Source organism: Mya arenaria, chromosome 6 (genome assembly GCF_026914265.1).
Source record: "Mya arenaria isolate MELC-2E11 chromosome 6, ASM2691426v1".
NCBI classification, from domain to species: domain Eukaryota; kingdom Metazoa; phylum Mollusca; class Bivalvia; order Myida; family Myidae; genus Mya; species Mya arenaria.
In genome coordinates, this window is record NC_069127.1 from 40,917,812 (window position 1) to 40,941,678 (window position 23,867).

Sequence of the window (23,867 nt, forward strand, 5' to 3'; positions counted from 1 at the left end):
TACTAAAAAAGAGGTACGTTTACGTCCGCTGCAAGTAGATCGCGTAGTGATTTTATTTAGTAGTTAAACTTTATGACTTTACTCTTGGAAATCTTAATTATGTTTGCAATAATATACTTCAATGACAATCAGTTTAAACTTAGATCAGTAAACACAATTCTAAAACACTACATTTCTAAAATGATTTAATTAAAAAAATACGAACTACTTTAACTGATGTACCGACAAACATCCGAGGTTGTTTTCAATAAAAATGGCCGAGGAGTTCCGAATGAGCTTATACTAAGCTTAATCTGAACAAATGGTGACCGCCGCCTACTGGCTGTTGTCCTAGTTTACACATATAAGGGAAATACTAGACATGAACTGACAAATACAACCTTTGGGTAACATCGTTGCGACCTTTGGGAGACATTTGAAAATTTTCACCAGAAGGTCATTTCTTCTTCTCGCTAATAGTCAATGCGCGTTTAATAATAATATATTATTGTTAACGTATTTTTATGTAACATGTTTTATTATCCCAGTTGTTATTTGATAAATATATTTGAGTTTTGTTTTTGAACCAACGTTCTGATGAAGTGGCTACACGCGTTTTGATTCGGACGGAGAATTGATTTTTGCTTTTTTTAATTTGCTAGATATCACACCTTATTAATTCTTTACTTAGGACTTTTAAATAAGGCATCGTTTATTGTTACAAACAAATATGAATAGCATGGTACTTCAAATTAAATTTCTTTGACGCGTACCAAATAAGACGTTTTCAAATACATATACAATCGAAATCCGTTGTCTCGATATATCAGGGACTGGCCATAATACTTCGAGCCTCGCGAATATTGAGCCAAGCGATATTGCGTATTGTATGTGTATATTTATACGTTAAAGAAAGACTTGTTAACCTCGTTTGTTGTTTGCTACGTTATCTCCTAAAGACCTATTATTACCGTGTGCATATCGTACAGTTCACAATATGACAAATTTGATCATATGAAATAATTTGATTTTTTTTAAATTTATTTACGCAATAAAATTATATAAACCCATCCATAGAAAACATAAACAACTAATCTTGATACTAAGTTAGTAGGAATACGTGTGAATAGCTTAGGTTGTACCGAGTCCTCTCAAGATTGCTCAACATTTGACAGTTGTATTAATTCTTCCATTTGGAGAAACCTTCAGCGCAATAATTTTATCTGAAGACGCCTGATTAAAACACAATCAGATTTATACCTGTACTGACATTACTATTAAAACGCACATTAGATGAGTTTGGACATACATAAATGTGACATAATGCAAATGTTACGAAAGTTGAATTGGAGATGTTAATCCAACGTGTTTATGATCAATGCGTACTTTGTTGGTTTCAAAATGTTAATAATAGTAAAAAGCTAGAAACGTATGTACTTATGAAAATAATTGTTGTATGTGAGCCCAATCTTAACTATATTAATATAATCAAACATAGAATAGCATGTATCAATCTATTAAACTAATACAGTGGGCGATTTGTTTAACACGAAATCCTCGTGCACGTTCTTATCAATGAGATATTTATGTTAAATTTGTTCTTATACATGTATTCAACAATATTCAAACCCTATATTTTCATCAGGCATGTTATTTACAAACATAGATAATTGTGTAAATGGAAAAGTTAATGATAACTTAGATTTATCTGGTTCATTTTTTAGATATTTAACAACATAATTTTCTTATGATTAATATTTACATTTGTGTTTGTATATACGTTACTTGTTCACCGTCTTTAAATTGTATTATGTATAATAGCAATGACATTTTTATGTTTATGCTAATAAAACTTAAACTTGACTCTGACATACTTTTAACGTCTGTATTCGTACCAGCTAAAGACAGAAATTAAAGTGAAAGCATGTTTGCTTAAACTGTTAAACCATTTAAATATGATAATGATTATAATACCAATCAAGCAAAATTAATCGATCAGCGCCTCGGCTTAGCCAAGCGAACAAATCAAGGTGTGAAAACTGACATCGAGTAATACAAACAAAACAAAATGTTTACTGTTTACTAGAGACCGCAAAATGACATCGAGCGTTGAGAAATATTTAACCTCAAAATACCAAGCTAACCGATCGAATTTTATATGAACATATTGAAAAAACAAACACTTTAAACCTTGTTCGAGCCAACGAGGATATCGAACCTTGCGATACCGAGACACCGAGTTTCGACTGTAATCGAATATGAATTCATTGGCATCAGTGGCCGATCTGCCGAGATGAAAACCTATCATATTTATCATTTTGTCACTTCCGATTGCACTTAAGTTTGGGTCGCAATTTTTACACCTTACTTAATATATTGTTTAACGCTATGCGTCTAGAATTTTTATATTCACTCGCGTTACCACGCGCCAAGAAGGCAAATATCTTAAACCATAGCATATTGGTTGTCGCCAGAGTAGGAACATAATAGCGACATTCAATGCCTGAATAGAAGACAGGGAGACCTCAGCCAACTGGTTGTCGAAATTTTGGAATCATAAAAAGACATTTTCAGTCTTGAACAAAACTTGTACGAGTCTTTACCTTAAAAAACCTTGATAAACAGTGGTCTTCACCATGTCACGGCGCCGTATTAAAACACCCTTAGTCTGAGCAGAGAATATAATGACCTCATACTTCTGAGTATTGCCATAGTTTACTCATTATAGGGAGTGACTATACGTGAACTGGGCATAAAGTGACCTCAGACTACTTGTTTTCGCACTAGTAGAAACATAATTGAGACGTCCTTGACCTAAAGTGATTATGCAGTGACCTCCGCATGCCCTAGCGGGCATTAATAAGGTCATCAACCAGGCTCAAATGTCGCAGGCCATCTTTATTATTGGAACATATTGGGCCTGAGTAAACGTATAATAGCTTGCACGTACCAATTGTCGCCCTCATGTGCACATTTAGTGAATCAGCCTACTGGTAGTCTCTCTGTTCGGCACAAATAAAGACATACCAGACCTGATTTGATCGCATAAATATTGACCGCCGCTTACTGGTTGTCGCCCAGGTAGGGATTCAATAAGGACATATTATGAGTCCTGAACTGAACAAAGAATGATATCCGCCTAATTTTACCGTTCTAGAAGACACAGTATATGGATATACTTGGCTTGAACTAAACAAATTGTTGAGAAGAAATATAGTTGGAACATACTAAGTTGAACTGATCATACAGTGTCATCCTGGTTATGCCTGACGCCCTTGCATATGCATAAAAGAGACTTACTAGTCCTAAACTGAATGTATAGTGACTTCCGGCATGACCTTGGACCATAGCTTATACTCATTCGGAGCTCCTCGGCCATTTTTTTCAAAAACAACCTCGGATGTATTTGGACGGTTTACATACTAAAAAAGAGGTACGTTTACGTCCGCTGCAAGTAGATCGCGTAGTGATTTTATTTAGTAGTTAAACTTTATGACTTTACTCTTGGAAATCTTAATTATGTTTGCAATAATATACTTCAATGACAATCAGTTTAAACTTAGATCAGTAAACACAATTCTAAAACACTACATTTCTAAAATGATTTAATTAAAAAAATACGAACTACTTTAACTGATGTACCGACAAACATCCGAGGTTGTTTTCAATAAAAATGGCCGAGGAGTTCCGAATGAGCTTATACTAAGCTTAATCTGAACAAATGGTGACCGCCGCCTACTGGCTGTTGTCCTAGTTTACACATATAAGGGAAATACTAGACATGAACTGACAAATACAACCTTTGGGTAACATCGTTGCGACCTTTGGGAGACATTGAAAATTTTCACCAGAAGGTCATTTCTTCTTCTCGCTAATAGTCAATGCGCGTTTAATAATAATATATTATTGTTAACGTATTTTTATGTAACATGTTTTATTATCCCAGTTGTTATTTGATAAATACATTTGAGTTTTGTTTTTGAACCAACGTTCTGATGAAGTGGCTACACGCGTTTTGATTCGGACGGAGAATTGATTTTTGCTTTTTTTAATTTGCTAGATATCACACCTTATTAATTCTTTACTTAGGACTTTTAAATAAGTTCAATGACAATCAGTTTAAACTTGACTCTGACATACTTTTAACGTCTGTATTCGTACCAGCTAAAGACAGAAATTAAAGTGAAAGCATGTTTGCTCAAACTGTTAAACCATTTAAATATGATAATGATTATAATACCAATCAAGCAAATTTAATCGATCAGCGCCTCGGCTTAGCCAAGCAAACAAATCTAGGTGTGAAAATTGACATCGAGTAATACAAACAAAACAAAATGTTAAATGTAAACTAGAGACCGCAAAATGACATCGAGCGTTGAGAAATATTTAACCTCAAAATATCAAGCTAACCGATCGAATTTCGTATGAACATATTGAAAAAACAAACACTTTAAATCGTGTTCGAGCCAACGAGGATATCGAGCCTTGCGATACCGAGACACCGAGTTTCGACTGTAATCGAATATGAATTCATTGGCATCAGTGTCCGATCTGCCGAGATGAAAACCTATCATATTTATCATTTTGTCACTTCCGATTGGACTTAAGTTTGGGTCGCAATTTTTACACCTTACTTAATATATTGCTTAACGCTATGCCTCTATAATTTTTATATGCACTCGCGTTACCACGCGTTCTGTTATGTTATATATTGGTGTTATTATTACCCTCTCCTAATGACTCCGGGTATTCTGCGTACACTATGTTTTACAATTTGAGCAAATTTGGCGGAACTAATTTCAAATGAATTCTTAAAATAAAACGCCATTAACATATTGATGCCGGGGCTCTTTCGATATAGAAGATATAAAATTCTTAAGTTCTGTTTCCGAGATTATCCCATCTAGCGACTCATACGCCTTAAAAGGCACTTTTTGTTTTAATTTTTCGCAGCACCAAAAGGTTTCAAAAATGCTTATACAACTCATCTATAGATAAGCCTTCTGAGCTGAGTATACTTTTCTTGTACTGAGTTTTCATTTTTTCCCCAAACTGTTTTGTTTTTGTTATTGCCATGTTAGCAATTCTACACCCTCAATTTATGTTATTATTATTATTATTATTATTATTATTATTATTATTATTATTATTATTAAACGCGGTTAATCGTTACTGTGCGACTGAAGTAAATTTAAGAATGAATTACGTTTATCGTTATCACACGCAATGTGTATACTGGGGATATCCAATTGATCAAGTACTTGAATTCCTGTTTGTAAACAAATACCTTATAAACATATTGTTATTGCCGAGTGGTCATAGAATTGTGTGGAAGGAAGTATTTCAAAGTTGCTCAAAAGAGAGAAATATCGATAGTTAATGAAAAAATAATCTACCGGGTTATTTGCTTTAGTTTTATTGAAAATAAAGTCGCTTATTTTACTATCCTTACTAGTAACGTTTTTACGTGGTTGTCTGAACATTTATCTTTATGTAGGAACATTTGTCAACATTTGTTCGAATTGCTCGTTGTCTATATTATTATCAGTTTCAGTTTCAGTGTATTGGCAATATCAGCAAATACATGCTTTTGGCCAAAATTAACATCAAATATCACATAGATGGCCACAAAAAAAAAGAAATGAGAAAATTATCAACATACAAACATATGAGTATTTGATAACTATAATTGTAGGCTACACATGGTTACTCACACATGCTCACATTCACACGAATATATGGTGTATATAATACATACATATGTGACGTCGTCAGCGAAAATGAGTCCTGTTGAGGTAATCACGTTACCGAGATAAAGCGAGATTAAAAAACACAACACGTTTTCTGAGCAATTATCTTTTTGTCAATTAACTAATTTGGCATTATTTTGCAAAGTATTTACATAATCGAAGTGTATAAACAATATAAAGGCACATCACTCTGTTATCAGTTGATTATTGTCGATAATATTCATGCTGCCTGACCTTAAATCATGATTAATCGCCCTTGATCTGAAGGTGTCGCTCTCCGCCATTTTGATGGAAACATGTCGAAACCAGTACTGAAGATATGACGGTTTTGCCGGTTTATCCACTCGGCATTAGAATGCTTTTCGGATTAATTACACGGAAACAATTATTTGGAAGGTAATGTATGCAGTTATCTATGTTGTCATCCTTTATTTAAATTGTCATTTGATGTTTATTTTAAATAACCTTTTGACAGTTTGACCCGGAAGTATTTTTCCGTAACAAAATACGGTTTACTAATAGCAACAGATATTATGGCGGAAAATTTGAAAAACACTTGAACATTTTATGAAAATGTCCCAGTTGAGTGAAGCAAGCACCACCCCTTACGAATTAAGCCAAGACCATTTATTTCGCGAAGAGTTATTAGAAGTTGATAGACTTTATTTTCATGTTTTGTGTCCAGAGAGTTCTGGTGCAAGTGATTTAGTCAGTCTGATTCAGAAAATGATTCTAGCCATGAAAGTAATGCTGTCAATGATGAATCAGATGATGATATATGTAATGCAGAGACTGTTCAGTGTGAAAGTTTTGACCATGATTTAGAACCTTCTGCAGAGTATTTAAGACAGAGAAAGAAAACTGATGATTTCTTTGCTCAGACCTGCAAGTGTGAAAAACTTTAGGCAAACCATGCAGTCAAGTTGTCGATGGTAATGATATAACTGACTTACGTATGTATTCAGCCGGTATGCAGACAGATGAACTTGATCTTGTTATTAAATCAGCCATGTTGTGCCACAGAAAAAATGGCCAACAAACTGACAGTTGTAAACATAAACGGCAGGAGAGGGTTAGGCCCAGTCAGTAGTTTTATATTAAGGGAGTTGAAGTTTGCCGTGAGGTATTCTGTTTCGCATACAACATCGGAAAGGAGAAACTAAAAAGAATTGGTCGCTCTCTTGACAATGATGGATTGATTGCTAGGACTCATGGTAATACCAAAAGACTACCTCATAATGCAATCACATTTGAGGAGAGAACACATAAGAAAATTCCTCATCTGCTATGCATCTGACAATGCAATGCCCGTTCCCGGAAGACTTCCAAACCACCGCAATAGTAAAGTGTTGTTGTTGCCATCTGATAAATCACAAGCAGACATTCATGTTGAATATGAAAAAAATAGAGGGTGCTAGAAGCTATGGCATGAGTTGTGCCCACATATAGTCTTAGCTAAACCAAAAACAGTCTTGTGTTTTAGATGCCAAACCTTTTCTTTTAATATGTCACAAAGTGGTGCCCTTTCTGAAGATGATAAAATGACACTTTTTGATGAATATGAAAGTCATGTTGAAAGTGCTAGACATCAGAGGGAGCAATATAGAATGCAGTGTGATTACTCTAAAGTTACATGTAGTGAAAACATGAAGTTGAAGGTGTGCTTTGGTTAATAAATTTCTATGCGCTATAGTTTTAGCTGTCTTATGTCATGCTTCAATATTTTCTAGTCTAAAAATTAAAATATATGTTAAATTCTATTTATATTTTAGGTTCAGAGTCATGTTCCTTAGATGCAACCGTCCACTACAGCTGGGACTTTGCACAGCAGGTTCATATTCCACACCATAGCCAACAGGTTAGTTGATTTTTTTCTATCAAGTACAAGCAAATAATCAAATGTTGTTTTTTTTTACTGAATTTATCAACTTATTGCAAGAGATTATTTTTTTAAAGGATTTATTGTGCAGTAATTTGCATGTGTATCATACTTGTGAGTGCCTAAGGTTTACTGCAGTAAATGTATGCTTCTACTTAAATGGTTACATACCTGGTAGTGTATTCATTGAATGTAAAGTGTTTATGTTAGAATTCTTTTTACATGATTTAGAAATTGAATCTTTCAATATTTAGAATAAAATGCTGGTTCTAATTACCAGATACTGTTGTCAAATTTAATGCAAGCTTTTATCTACTAGGTTGGACCCCTGTATTTCAAAACTGCCGGAGGAGATGTGAGGTATTTGGAGTTTGCTGTGAAGGATCTGGTAAGCTTATTCATTTTGACTGAGACTCACTACTCATATATAAATCTGAATTCACTTTTTTACAGTTTTAAATTGCAATCTGTTCTGTGTCATTATAAGATGTCCTGATGTCAAATGTTAATAATTGAGAATTGAAGGGGCACTTCTTAGCAATAAATGTTTTACTTCATTAAAACAAACTGATTAAGAATGTAACATTTCCATTGGTCAATAGCCATCATGCACATCTCACAATCTGGAATTGGATGTGTATCTGAACATTTATTTGGTATATGTTAGTTATGAGAAATGTTTTAAATGTTTTGTTGTATTAATGTTAAATACTGGTGCTGTTAAATTTTTGCTTCTGTTGCTGATGATGGTGATGACTAAGAATAGTGATAAGAAGGATAAATATTTTTCAGAGAAACAGGTGTTTTGCCTGGGTGAGGCACATGCTCAGTTCCACTTTGACAATTGCCAAGGACAACAAAAATAATGCCGTTCTTGGTTATGCTGTGTGGAGAACATTGACAGGTGAGATTTGTTGTGTTTTAGTGGAAAAAAAATATGTTTCATGATGTAAACTAAATTATGTTATTGCTTTTTAAATATCTCACAAGGTTTTCAGTAACTCTTTAGATGAGTGAAACAGATGTGTAGCTTTAAAAGATTTTGATTTGTTGTACTTATAAAATAAACAACATATATATTTCAGAGTTTAATTTGAAATAAAGAGATCTTATTAACAATTAACTATTCTATTCCAGGAGGGCATAAGACAATCCAATACTCACTGATGCTAGCCGGCCACACCAAATTTTCATGCGACTGGCATTTTGGAGTTTGGAAAAACAGAATGAGATACATGGATGCAGAGACAGTTGAAGTATTCAGGGAGTTAGATTTTTACCACACAAATAGTTTAAAACAATTATAGACATAAATTACTTACACATGTTTCAAGATTGATTAATTTCCTTCTTTTTAATACAGTTATAAACTAATAAGAAGTGGCATGAAGAAAATGGGATTTTTTATAGTTAAGATTGAAAATAATCATATATGACTAATGTTATATTAAATTGATTATTATATAAAATAAGTTCATTTATTATCATGTATATTTAGATATAATAGGTAATTAATAAATTCACTGATGTTATATACTTCATGTAGGCATTACATAGTGCAAGGGTACTGCTCAGTATAATCACAATAGTGAAATAAGACGATAACTGCATATAGAAATTGAAGCAGATATTGAGTTCTTGCACTAAGGTGACAATATAATATGTCATATTGGATCGTTTCTGTCTGAAATTCATTCATCATGTAATGCTTTTCTTCAATACAGGAGGTGGCTTCCACAGAAGCCATGTCATCCCGTAATGGCCACAACATTCCACATATTGTTGATGGCAACAGCAAACAAGTGTCGTTCTATGACTGGAGCACCTTCTTCAAAGGCATTTTCAAACCATTGAAGAACATTTCTAAATACCATTCATTTGAGGTGTCTTCTAACGAGCCTGGGGTTTTAAGAGTAAGGAAGTTTGTTGATGCCCCTGGGGAGAAAATTAACATACTGAAAAACTGCCAAGTGGATATTGGTGTTCTGCCAGAGCAGATCTTTGGTGAGGGAATAAGTGCAGAAAGGCAATGGTACTTGCATGATGTAAAAAGAGACTTTTGCGGATCAGATAATGCAAAAAACACAACATACCCATTGCCATTAGTTGCAAAAGAAGGCTATTCAAAGGCCAAAAAACAAAAGTTGAAATAGGCAACTTTATTGAGAACACTTTCTGTGTGTGTTTCAGCAAAAGTTATAGTTTGTTTCTTGCTATAAATATATTGGCATGTGTAAGTGGAAGTTTTATGTTTTCATTTACATTCAAAGAATATATTTCTTTGTGTTACATTGATAAAATATTCATGATCTTAGGAATGTATGGTTTCCTTGGCAACCAAAAGTAACACACTTGATTGATCATTAAATACTTATGTATAAACATGTATTTCAATTATGGGAATATCATTGAACAGTCGGCCATCTATAAGTAAAGTATGATGGCATTCATATTTTCCATACACGACTCCAGTATAATGTGAAAGTGTACATTTATAAGTCTATATGTTAATAGTTATACATTAATATAGTTTCAATAATCCTTGCCTGCATATGTTTGTTGTCAATTTTGTCAAATAAGGCATGTGTCAATGCTTTCCTTGTAAATACATTTCATTCTGTGTCATCTTACAACTCCAAAAGAATGAAATGAGCAAAAAAAAAGAATTATTCTAGGTATAAGTCAGTTGCTATGGCAACCAAGTATAACATTCTTATTGATTTTAAAAATAATTGATTTCACCAGACAAGTTACATCTTTTAAATAATTGCTTGTTTTAAAATAATATGTTTTTTGTTTTGATTAATACAAGGATAAGCTGCACTACTTTTGAACAATTAACCTTGTTTTAGAAAAGTTGCAGATTTTCTTTACAGGGTCTATGTAAAATTGCTGTTAACATTCTATTTTACTACAAAGCTGGCTGAAATTTTAATGCTGTACTAAAATATTTCCTGCAAACATAATCTATCAAATTCAAATGTGATTTTGTCTATTTGAGCTGCTTTTGCGTTTATTTGGATAAATTTCTCGTGAAAAAATTGTAGTCATGGCAACCGTTTCTATGAAATGTACATGTAGTGTTACATTTTCCATAAATGATGTTATTGATGTTATGATAATGTTTCCACAGAAATAAAAAATGCTGGATTCAATTTTAATGGAATACAGACTCTTAAAATCAAGGACGTTGTATTTACTTATGTTTCCATTTCCTTCATTTTTTTCGCCATTTTATAACAAATAGTGGTATTGCGAAATTTGTCCTCAATCCGTCAATTTTAAAGATATCAGCTTTAAACTTCAGGACTTTATTTCTGAAACATAGCACATTCAGAAAATGTAAAAACCTGAAAATGTCATTTTTCCTCATTAGGACCCATTTTCGCAGACTTGGTCACATATATTAATACAATCAAAAATGCTTCTGTATGTAATCAAAACTTATGAAGCCAATTTTATCCGCCATGCGGCCGTTTAAATTGCAATTTAATGCAAGTATATAATCAGTGCTATATATTTCGATTTCCTGTTAAGTTTTACAATTTGTATGCCTTTCAATAATCGTAATATTATCTTTAACACTATCCTTAAAATAAATGGAAAACATCCACTATAACGATTTTTGTTTGTATTTTTATTGGAGGTACACCATTTGTGATAAAATAGCAACAGATAAACATGTAAAAATGGAATATAAGACTGATTGTATGTTGTTTGTTTTAATCATATAACTTGCAGTGCGTTTTTCAATTAATTATTTGAATAAGACTTCTAAGCTTGTTCGGTCAGAAAACAATCAGAGTCAATTATTGATTAACAAAGACATCAAAACAATCTTGAAAAACTGCAAACTTTCCATTAGTTTTTTTTTAACGAAGCCGGGCATTAATTTGTGTCATTATAACTTCTTTAATTATAAACAATGCGAGAGATTTGAGTAATAAACGCTTAAACCAAGCTGACTTAAAATAGACCGCTTGTGAAAATACCCATCACAAGACGATAGGCGGATTCGAAATAACAAGACCGACCAATCAACGATCCGAATCCGCTACAGAGATAAGCACCCTCTATTGAACAATGTACTGGACGCGTGGCTTCTGTAAACACCAACGGGGTTTAATGGTCTTATCCGATAAATCAATACTCAACCACATGCTACAAATGCATTTGCGTTTACGTTTGGAGAAGAATTATAAGCAAGATATTAGTATGATTTTTTTTCAATTGCTAAAGTGAATTTGATGTTATATTTAAGATATTTAGGACATTTGGTATATTTATAAATATAGACATAATTCAAAAATAAAATCCTTAAACGTTGTTAATGTCATTTCTGCACACGTTTTTGTTTTTGATTCTAAAAATTGATATGGTTTCCGTTAATGTAGGTCTAATACATTTGACTTAAACATAAGATATTACAATGAGGCATTCATTTAGATAACGCTACAAAACAATTATGTTTTATTTAATATCATTGTAATGTCCCAAGGCCTATGTCAAGCCTTCTGTAAGTGACAATTGATCCCCGACCCGAAACTCGTGTGAATAACTTCTCGGTATTGATCTTTATTTCAATTGTCTTGTGTTCCCTATTTTTACATAACATTTATTCAGCATCAAATGGTGTAAAAATAAGCACTAGTAACTCTGCAATATATGGTGAACTAGGACGGTACCCTCTGTATTTTACTAGACATGTAAGAATTGTAAAATATTATCTTAAACGGATTAATTTAAAACAGACAGTTCCTTTTTATACAAAACATTGCAAAGCCTTCGATACGATGCGGAAAATAACGCAAATTCAAACAAGTGGTGTTCTAATGTACGCACACATATCCGGAGTCGATTTATATTGATTATTTTGTTCCTTTTTTAGAAGAAGATTAATCGACTCATTTATTGGACATTGGAAAACTTATATAAACTCATTAAATTCATTAGTGTTATACAGAGAACTACAATTCACTATTCATATGTCATCGTATATAGATAAATTGTATAGCTATAGACTTAGGAATATTATTGCTAGATTTAGATTGTCTTCTCATATGTTAAATATTGAAAAAGGCGATATGTTAATATTGAAAGAAATCAACGTAAATGTATTTTATGTGTTCATAATGATATCGAAGATGAATATCACTTTGTTTTGATTTGTCCGAAATATAATGGCATAAGGAAAAACAAATATAACTAAATTTTACTATGCAAGACCAAGTATGTTTAAATTCATTCAATTATTAAACTCGGAAAACGCTGCATGTCTACGAAAACTAGCTTTGTATTCCAAACATACTTTTAAGCTACGATATACTGCTTTGAATAATAATGCTTAATTTTTAACATGTTGAAATCATTGATAGTTTATATATGTATAATGCACGCTCGCATCTATCAACTATTGCCATGCAATGTGTTATATTATTGTAACAACGATGAACTGTAAATGTTAAAGTTAACAATAAATGTTCTGTTCTGGTCAATGATATATAACGTTCAAAGACAAAATGCAAAAACATATGAAACAAATCATCGTGATATCATTATAACCATCATGCACGCTGAATTGTGTGATTAACTTGGTTGATATTTTCCTTTTACTCTTTTATTCTTTCGATTTTTGAGTAATTTCTAAAAATTCTGTCAATGATAAAAATCATTTAAAACGTGTTATACATTAAACTATATATAGTTTGATTGTTTATGTGTGTGTATTCTATATTTCTGTTTTGTATTCATATAATATAACGATGAGCTTTTTATGTTTAAGTAAAAAATAAACTTTCTGTTCTGATCTTTTCTATCAATAGAGAAGTATACTATACATCATAGTATCAAATTCTTAACATAATAATGTTCTCGATCGTAACAAAGATGCATACTATAAATATTTACTAACTTGGCATATTTTTTTTTCCGCTGTCTGAGGAAAAAGGGTAATACATTTTGTTTTGTTGGCCAAAAGCAAAAATATGGTTTACAGCAATGATTTCGTAGATTATGATGTTTTTGACATACAAAATGATATTCATCTCGATGACATTCATATATCAAAAGCTACATATTCTATATTTTCTTGGAAAGTGATGCTGTCTTCCTGTTTCGATTAAAAGGTCATGTGAGGAAATGTTGTAACGACCGTTCTATATTTATTCATGTGCATACTATTTAGATATTTTCATGCTTGAGTTCATTTTTATACCAGCGATATGTTTCTAGTCTGTTCGATTCATTAATATCTGCATTCCATATATGTCAATTATTCTTTGTCGTATTATTTCGATCAAAATCATAATTGAATGTAAAATATAGGGATGGCAACGAGTAGTAAAGTTAATACTCGAGTACTCGGACGATCGTTCGATCTAGTACCCGGGTACTCGATTACTCGGAAAAATTGAATATGTGTTCGCAAAGACAAGATTGTGTATACATGTATCGTTAATGACGTATGTTGCGCGTTGGTCGTATTATTGGTCATTTTCACCTTTAAAGTAAACTTTCATTACGTATTTTAACAAAAAAATGATATAAAAAGAAAACAAATGTTGTTTCAGGCTTTTAATTTGTCTTATTCGTTTCATTTTATACAAGTATGCACCGCAGAAATGAACAACAATCAGAATTACAATGAACGAAAATTAATAGCATACATAAAAATAGTGAACGAAATTCAATACGAAGTTCAGTTGTTTAGTTGTTCACTCTACATTTTTTTTTAAATGATAGTTTTTTGTACTGTGTCATTGTTGTTTACCTCATTAATATTCATAATTCTTGATTTAAAATATCAACTAATCAATTGTGATAATCATTGCAAAAATAGTTAAAATACGCCCATTAAGAAATCAATTCTCGTAACATTAGATACTCTTTCGCTCGTTAGCGTCCATTGTTTGGTGAAAGGTCTCTAATTGGTATACAATAGAATTGTGTAGGTGAAAGTACCTCTATCAAAACTTCGCTAATTGACATCAGTGCTAATTTGAAATAGAGGTCCTTTGTTGACAGTTTAAAACTATCACAACAATTGTCAAATAATTGACCTCAGTCAATTGTGTAAACAGCGGGGATTAGAGGGACCGTAAATTGTCCTCTTGGCAAATAACCAGATCTGATATTTTGTCTGTAAATCGTGAATTTGGTGATTTTTATAGATTTGTTTCCGAGTACTCGAGTAGTGATTTTGGTAATCGAGTACTCGGACGTTCGATCGAGTACTCAAGTCCTCGGGTACTCGTTGCCATCCCTAGTAAAATATCAACAAATCGTAGACTTGCCTTTTTGAAATTGATTTTAAATAGTTTTATTAAGACTGCTCCAAGTCAATCTTTTAAGAAATATTTGAGAATTAAAGTTCGAAAAATAACAATGAGGGTAATTTCTCTATAGTTCTTTGGGTCGTCATCATTGCTCCCTTTAAATGCAGGTACTAATAATCTTCCCTAAATGGATCTGGGATATTCTCCTGTGGTAAAGATGCGATTTAATAGTTTCAATAGAAACGATGATATATCTGTAAATATGGTTTTATAGATTTCAGCATTACAGCTTCCTTAATCTGCCAAAATGAATTTTTTATCAAGATTGTCATCGCAAATGTTTGCTCTTAATTTTGAGTTGTTAGTATAATCTTAAGTACTATATAGTGTTTTGAAATTATCCTATAAATCCGACGCATTTTGATTTTCAGATTTTGGTTGACTTTTCTATATTCGATTTTATTTCTAAAATTCGTTTAGGTTTATTTTGCTCAGGCTCTCACGGCTTCTTTTGAAAGCGATTTTCTAGAAGTTGTATCATTTTGTTTTTTGGCAAACAGACACAAAGACGAATTTGAATTATCTGTATGAACGCATTTGTTGAACCCTCAATGTTTAATTAGAATCTAATTGTTCTACAAATCAAGACAATTGGTTACATTTGAATGACAAACTACTTTTAAGTTCTTCAATTTTGGATGGATTCCATTAAATTGTATTATCTTTATTGATATTATTACTCTTACTATTATTTTTGGCATTATTTTTCCCCAGCTGCTTATTACAAGCGAAAACGATCCATGATTGATTCGAAAATTCGGTTGGATCTTGTATTTGAAAGTCTGAAACAGAAAATATATTTTGAAGCTGAAGTATTTAATAATCCAATACGCCTGATTGATTCTTTTTGAATAAAATGTATATTTGCCCATACCTGATCGGTGTGCAGTCGACATATAACAAAAATATCAAATTTGGAATGACATTACTCGATGAAGCGTTTACCTTGTGTAACTAGCACATAATCTTTTGAATCACGTGGTGGAATATAAGATTCTAGGACATTTGCCCCCCCCGGATGTTTGCCCCCCCGGATGTTTGCCCCCCTTTTGGACCATCGCGGACATTTGCCCCCCCGCCGTTTTCGAGGGGGCGGACATTTGCCCCCCCGCCGTTTTCGAGGGGGCGGACATTTGCCCCCCCCGGTTTTATAAGTTTATACCAAGATATTAAAAATATATTAATTTATAAAAAAAATGAACATTTTTTTCTTTAACTATTTGTTCAATTTACGTGCAAACTGCCAACCGATTTACACCAGTTTGTATGTTTGTCACTAATTACATATAAATACAGAGGTAAATAGCGCGATCGAGATTGCTTTAATTGTTTCTCATTAATTAACTCTTCTTTGATATCATGCAAACAGAGGTAAATAGCGCGATCGAGATTGCTTTAATTGTTTCTCATTAATTAACACTTCTTTGATATCATGCACACATAGGTAATTAGCGCGATCGGGATTGCTTTAATTGTAGTGTTGGATCGCACTTTAATACAAACACATGTTTGGTGTTGATAGTTTGTAAGATTATTAAAGTTATCGCAAATGTCCGCCCCATCGAAAATGGAGGGGGGGCAAATGTCCGCCCCCTCGAACATTGAGGGGGGGCAAATGTCCGCCCCCTCGAAAACGGCGGGGGGGCAAATGTCCGCCATGGTCCAAAAGGGGGGCAAACATCCGGGGGGGCAAATGTCCGGGGGGCAAATGTCCGTTTACCGGAATATAAGCACAATCTGACAGCTGATTACCCGTCGAATGTTAGGTAATCTATGATTTAGAGCTACTGCCATCCGCTGTAACCAAACATTTATTAAGTTGGTAATCCTTTTCAAAACCGAAAACAATCAAATTGATCACATCGTAATAGTTTACAGTTACTTTATCGTTTTTTTTCTCAGCAATTTCAAAATATTTGCTAAATGATTTGTGATGATAATATTCATTTCACGCGTTTCGTTAGTATAGCGTGAAATATTAGTCTTGGCGAAATGATAGTATTTGAATACAGTAGTGGTCAGTCTTGCACGAGGATTTCGTGCTATATTGGTATATTAGCGTGAAGAGTCATTCTACCAGTCGACTTCATTCAGTTCACTTCGTAACCTAAATTTTCACTTCAATATTTTTAGTGATTTTGTTTCACTGTTTTATATCCATATTTGAAACCAGACAAATGAATGAGGTTCGACATTCATACGTTGTGGATGGACACTTGGCAAACGAACACAGGTTTCCAGAGTTAACCGTCTCTGGTTTTGCCTGGCCGGTCGGTTGTACTGCATAGGACTTTGCCAGTGAATTTCATTGTGTTGTGCTCTACATAAATACATGTGCTCGTTTTATACTTATTTAACCTGGCTTCACGTCATCTAATCGTAAATCGTAAATGATTTTCAAATTGACAAAATGTGGTCTACAATACAATGTTTACGTTTTCTAAAATAAAGACGGGATCCAAGATTAGCAGAGCGTATTCATAAGACGTCAAAATTACGCGGTGTACTTAAGTTATAATATAATATAACGTACTTTTCTTTATATTTCATCATAATAGTGGCCATCAATATTAAGTGTTAGAGGCTTTTATACATGTTAGCATATGCACAAACCCTAAAATCTCTGACTGGTAAATACCAGCTAACGTTTTACGGGCGTCAACATCACCTCTATCTAGTAGTTTAAGCTCCCAACAAAATTCCCCACACTGGTATAGAAACATCTGCTGCGGTACAAGACCATTTATGTATTTTTATTCAAATAGTAAATCTACCCAAAGCGCCTTCATTGGTTGGGATCAGGTTTGAGCACTAGATTTCCGCTACGTGCCTTTGTCCGGTCTTTGGGTGCCACATCGCGTCTTTATAATAGCATGAAACCCATCCAGAGTCAACAAACTGGCTTATAATAGAACAATACGTGGTTCTCTAAGCTGGCCCTTGTTTGCTGATAAAAGATGGTAGTTCAAGTTGTCCCCTTTGTACCAGTATCCGGTCTTAAAAAGTCAAATCACATCGTTTTAGTATTATGAACCATATTATTCATAACATATACTATTATATTATATTAATAACGAATGTTAAGTAATTCACCATTCATCAGCCTTCATGAAATATTTCCTAATTTGCTGTTACGGTAATATTATTTATTAATACCTTGGATATATGTTATATTTCGACGTAACCCGCATAGTTATTTGTTTTAAGCTGCGTTATTTATTGTTTTAATTTTTATCCGTTATCCTTCGTTGGTTAAAATAGGGCCTATATAAGGTTCATGTCGCTCACACATGGAGTGAACCTCAGTTACAGTGATTTATAAGTTGACTGCATTTTTAAAAGTTTCTGTAGATGCTCACTGTCATGCGATACACATTAGTCATAACTGATATCGAAGAATGAATTTGAATTTAGCAACTAAGCACTCAAGTTGATGGAAAGAAGATATCAATAATAACTGTTTTTTAAGTATAGTCGACTCAGGTTATTGCAGATGTACGTGTATTACGTATTAAGTATGAGTAACTACGTTTATTGTCTTCGAATGAACATTTACATGTTAAAATATTATTTTGGGATACAATATTTGATCTTGAGGATTTGGGGAAAACTAGTTAGATATGCCGCTTGTAAACCATACATCATCAGATTAAAATGTTTGTTTTTGGTGAGGAGGTTTAACCCTGAACTGATTTTGGTTTATCAGTACATGATAACACATTTCGACGTATTTTATGATTTTTGCCGTCCATTTGAAAAATAGATTATATTTGCTTAACAGATTTCCGCTTTTATGTCGGAATAATTGATTACAAGACGTTTGTTCGGGTTATGTTTTATTTAAAGTGTTTCGTCTGAAATTTTTATCTAGTAGTAACCCAGAGCATTTTTATCTAGACATGAAGAAAACGTCTTGTTGTTATCGAAAACATGTACCTTACTTTAATATATGAACTCATAGTGGATTCGTCATTTTCATGTTATTCTAAAATGTAATCAATGCACCAATATAAATGTTAATCAATACAAATAAAACATTAAAACAATTCTATATCATTATCTGATATTTACTATCAACTAATGATAGATGACTTCTCTTAAATTCTAAATGTTGGTCAGTTATAAATAGGCAGGAAACTTGAAGCAGGAAACGACATGTTATATGTAAACCTATTTGTACCAGCATCTAAGGATTGAGGAGATATGGCGAAGTTACTGTTTACACTGCATATATAGATAGCAGATATTTGTTTATCTACTTTGCAGAACATGTGTATCCCCTTGAGAACGAATTATTCTTAATAAGCTTAAAACAACCTTATCTATAAGAACAGAGTGATGATTTTATGCGTTAGATTTTAATTGTTAAACCTTTGATGGATGAGAATAAATGCAACCAAAATTTCTAATTACATGACCAAAACAAATCCGATAATCCATTCAAATTATCGCAGAAGAAATATCATACGCCAAGAAATTGATTTTGTTGATCACTGAATACATGTATATATGTACTGTTATCACATAATTGCTTTATAAATCAATATACTTTTGTGTCTTAGCCATTATAAGATAGTTTGTAAATGGTCAAAGGCAAACATGCCGATTCGCCAATAAACTCTTGAAATTCTTAATCACGAAACTCTTAAACATCAATTAAAATTATAGAATTTTTGCTATAATCCCTTTAAACATTGATTTTGTTTTTGAACGACATTCATCAAATTGATATTTCATATTCAGGAAAATTTATAAACTCTTATTATAAAATTTCAGCCAACTTATATACAAATCAAGAACACTACCAGGCGGTCGGTCTTAAAGCTAGTTCTGCATTAGCTAGACTTTGCTAACTTAATTTGTAGCCTAATTGTTTGTTTTGATATTTTGTGTACATGTATTGTAAAACACAATTGAACATATATTGCCATATGACAAGAGTGCTATATAAATCAGGTATAATAATAATAATAATAATAATAATAATAATAATAATAATAATAATAATAATAATAACAATAATAATAATAATAGTTGACTATCAATCAACTAGTGATTGATGAAATCCGATCAGGCGTTAACGTTCAATGCTGCTCATCTCTTTAACACAAAAGTATGTTTGGTACCATTGTCGATAAAACATATATTAAGTAATTTAGTTTCATCCTAGATTTCTTACAGGTAACCAATGGTTTGTACAAAACTTTGAAATGATGTACTGACTACTGAATGTAATATAATTATGTGCTTACTATCATGATACGAAATTATGTTAAATAAAACCAGTATCTCTATACGATGTTGATCTTAATGTGCGATTGCCTGTAATTATACATTTGGCTTCATTTAGTAAGAAACCATAGGCATAAGTATTCGTATATATTTTTTAAGATTAATGCCGTTTGACTTCACGAAACTGTATTCATTTTATTGCATGTAATATTTTGTTTATTCCATGTTATACACGATTGGTGTAAGAATAATATTTGTCAACATTTGTTCAAATTGCTCGTTGTTTATATAATTAACAAAATTTAAGAAATCAATTTTATACGCCATGCGGCCGTTAAAATAGCCATTTAATGCAACTATGCCAGCAGTGCTATATATTTCGATTCCCTGTTCAACAAGATCGAATAAATATATTTAAAATTGTTTTAGAATAGTGGAATTACTTGGTGGTGAATATAGACTGCATATATATAAATCTTCGAATGCTGAAAGGACACCTAAACATATTTTAGTCTACAAAACAACATTTTTATGTATTTCAATAATTGTAATATGTTCTCTAAAACTATCCTTAAAATAATTGGAGATACCTCCCATTATAACGATATTTTCTTGTATTTTTATATTTAGTACCAAAGAAAGGCTCATAATGAAAATTTCCTATGTCTAAATTTATAGTATGTTTTTCTGATAGGCATGTCTCTGTTAAAATTACTATATCATATTCACATATAATGTTCACAAATTTAGTATCGCCAAGTTTTCTACGAAGTCCATTTATATTTCATGATCGACTGCAAATTACAAGTACTACTAAATTGGGAGCTATGTTTTGTTATATTAACAATTACGGATACTCATTAAGTCGTAATTATATAAAAAAATAACTTTTGAAATTATCACTTGACCTTTGAAACTGTGCAGATAATAAATGTTTTGCAAATCAATAATTAACTTACGACGTAAAGTAATCTTGAATAAGCATACACATAACGCACAATGACTATTGGTCGAAAGAAGATATGACCTTCTGGTGAAAATTTTCAATGTCTCCCAAAGGTCGCAAAGATGTTACCCAAAGGTCGGATTTGACCAAATACTTTGGACACTATTTACAAGCATCTTTAGTATTTTCTTACTGTGGCTCTACATCTGTTATTGAAAGTGTCATGTGGGTGATATTTCGTTTCTCATACATGCAAAATATTCACGTAATAAAAATATAAACCCATCCAGATGAAAACAATAAACAAGCAATCTTGATACTAATTTAGTACGAATATCTTAGGTTGTACCGAGTACTCTCGAGATTGCTCACCATTTGACATTTGTATTAATTCTTTTATTTGGAGAAACATTCAGCCCATTATTTTTATGTGATCATCAATACGCCTTATCAAAATACCTTCAGATTTATACCTGTCCATACAAGTAAAACGCTTATTAGATGAGTTTGACATACATATATGTAGCATAATGCAAATGTTACGAAAGCTGAATTGGAGATGTTAATCCAACGTGCTCATGATCAATGCGTATTATGTTGGTTTGAAGATGCTAATAATAGCAGAAAGTTAAAATCGTATGCAGTTATGAGGAAAAGTTATATATATGAACCCAATCTTAACTATATTAATATTATGAAGTATAGAATAGCATTACCACGATTCAGGTGTTCTAAACATAAACTTATCATTAAAGAAGGTATATACAGAGGCATCGATTAAGCAGAAAGACTGTGCACAAAGTGTAATATGCGTACTTTATGAAATATGTGCTGAAATATTTGTATTTAAATGTGCTATGTAAACTTTTTATACGCAATAAGGCCAGAGTTTTTTTTGTTTTTTTTTCAAAATTTTCAAAGAAAGTTTTGAAAGTTAAGCGCCATGAGGAGGGAATAAAATTAAGAAAAAGATGTCGAAAAATGAGCGTCGAGAAAAAATAAATAAAAAAAAGATTGATTTTTCGTATTTTTTTTTATTTTTTTTCGGAAACATTTAAAGAATGTATGTTTTGAAGTTGTGCACTCTTGTTTCGCACTCCATACTGCCTGTTGTATAATAGATCTGTATAATAATGTCAAAACAAGAAGTCGTTTTCACAAGTAGCCTCAATCATGCACCATTGAATTGTAACCAGCCCCTCCCCCAACCCAGGTCTTGAGAATTGCGGAGACTTTGACTTTCAGTCCAGCTAATCATTGGTAAAACCCTGTCCTGCGTAGAGACAGGCGACAATCTACTGGTCAAATCCACGCCAAATCCCCTGCACCCTGAGGTAAGGCCCATTCCCCCACTATTTTCGGCGCAAAATCAAAACCACCGCATTCTCTCAGCACTGCGGGGCAACCTGGAAGGTAAATAACCGCCCATTTCTCTCGTTACCCCCTTTATACCCCCGGACCTAGGGGCCGTGGTTACAATTGACTGGTGCATAACCTGGTTCATAATGCACGTTTAAGGAACTTATTTCAACATTAATTTTGGATATTCATTTTACTTCCTAAACGCCACAAGTCAACTGATTCACACCACATGTAAATATATTCTTCAACTGTAACTCCACAGTATTTAACACTGCACTTTTAAATAAAAATTAGTAAAATTACACAAATTATTATATATGCATGATTTTAATATGAGCATATATACTTTTGTCGTGCTTTTTATAGTCACTGAAACTGCACCGCCAAACATAAGGCATCTGGCATATTGTTTGTGTCTAAAATGTTGATAAATATCATTGTGGGTACATATATTGAGATAAACAACTCATCTGAACAAATTTAATATCTTTGATATACAAGAAAAGAAACAAGGTATGTAACTCAAACTTACCAGATTTCACAGTAGAGTCCATTTATTTCAGTTTCTTAATCAACATACAAACAATCCATTTTAAAATGAGTAACATGAAAAGAGGAGCCAATGCCCATTAAAATGGTATGCGATATGTTGGTATAACTTAATTGTCTTTAGACAAACAAGCCAAATCCAATGTCACATTCTCGTCTTTTTCTGTAGTCGGAACATGTACAGCAAATTACAATTCTCAATGTTTCCCCGTGTAAACAGGTCTACACACAGAAATATTTTAGAGATCTTATGCTTTGGTATAAATATCACAAAATGACAATCGCACTGATTTTTATAAACAACAGTCTTCAAACTAAATCCACTTTAAAATTTCGTAAAGGCGGCCACTTTCCTTGCAATCGCTTAGATGATGATAATAAGCAAGTTTCAAGTTTTATTTTCATCATCACATATAATATGCATGTGATATCACAAAACAATGAAACACATTTCAGTTAACATCATAAGCAAGAAGCGCCGGCTTCCGCCATCTTGGAAATTGTGCGCGATAATTTGTTGTTGTTGTGAAATTAGCAATAAGTTAAAAAAAACCACTAAATTTTATTTTCTATCGGAGATCAAAAAAACGGGCGGCGGAAAAAATAAAAATAAAGTTAGGAATTTGAATATTTTTCTTATTTGGGTTTTGCAATATTTAGGTACGGCGCTCCCGTAAAACGAAAAATAAAAAAAAAATCTGGCCTAAGATATGAGTAAACCAAACAGGCGGGTCCGTGTAGATGCGTACGTGCGTGGGTGCGTCAATGTTTGCGTAAGTGCGTCCGTTCGGCTTATTAACACTATAAGTTGAACATGCAAGGAGGATAACGAGTGT

At 32.7% G+C, this 23,867-nt stretch overlaps 1 protein-coding gene and 1 long non-coding RNA gene across 3 annotated transcripts in view; both read left to right on the top strand.

Moving 5' to 3' along the window:
* Positions 1–23,867, top strand: part of LOC128237790 (deleted in malignant brain tumors 1 protein-like) — a 431,829-nt gene that overhangs the window by 241,345 nt on the left and 166,617 nt on the right. The gene's annotated exons all lie outside the window — the stretch shown is intronic.
* LOC128238340 (uncharacterized) lies at positions 6,075–8,863 on the top strand. Of its 2 annotated transcripts, none has more exons than XR_008261668.1 (5): positions 6,075–6,125; positions 7,502–7,587; positions 7,928–7,996; positions 8,401–8,512; positions 8,746–8,863. It is a non-coding gene; the product is annotated as an uncharacterized LOC128238340 (long non-coding RNA). The 2 variants fall into 2 exon arrangements; XR_008261669.1 differs by lacking the exon at positions 6,075–6,125 and adding an exon at positions 7,235–7,387.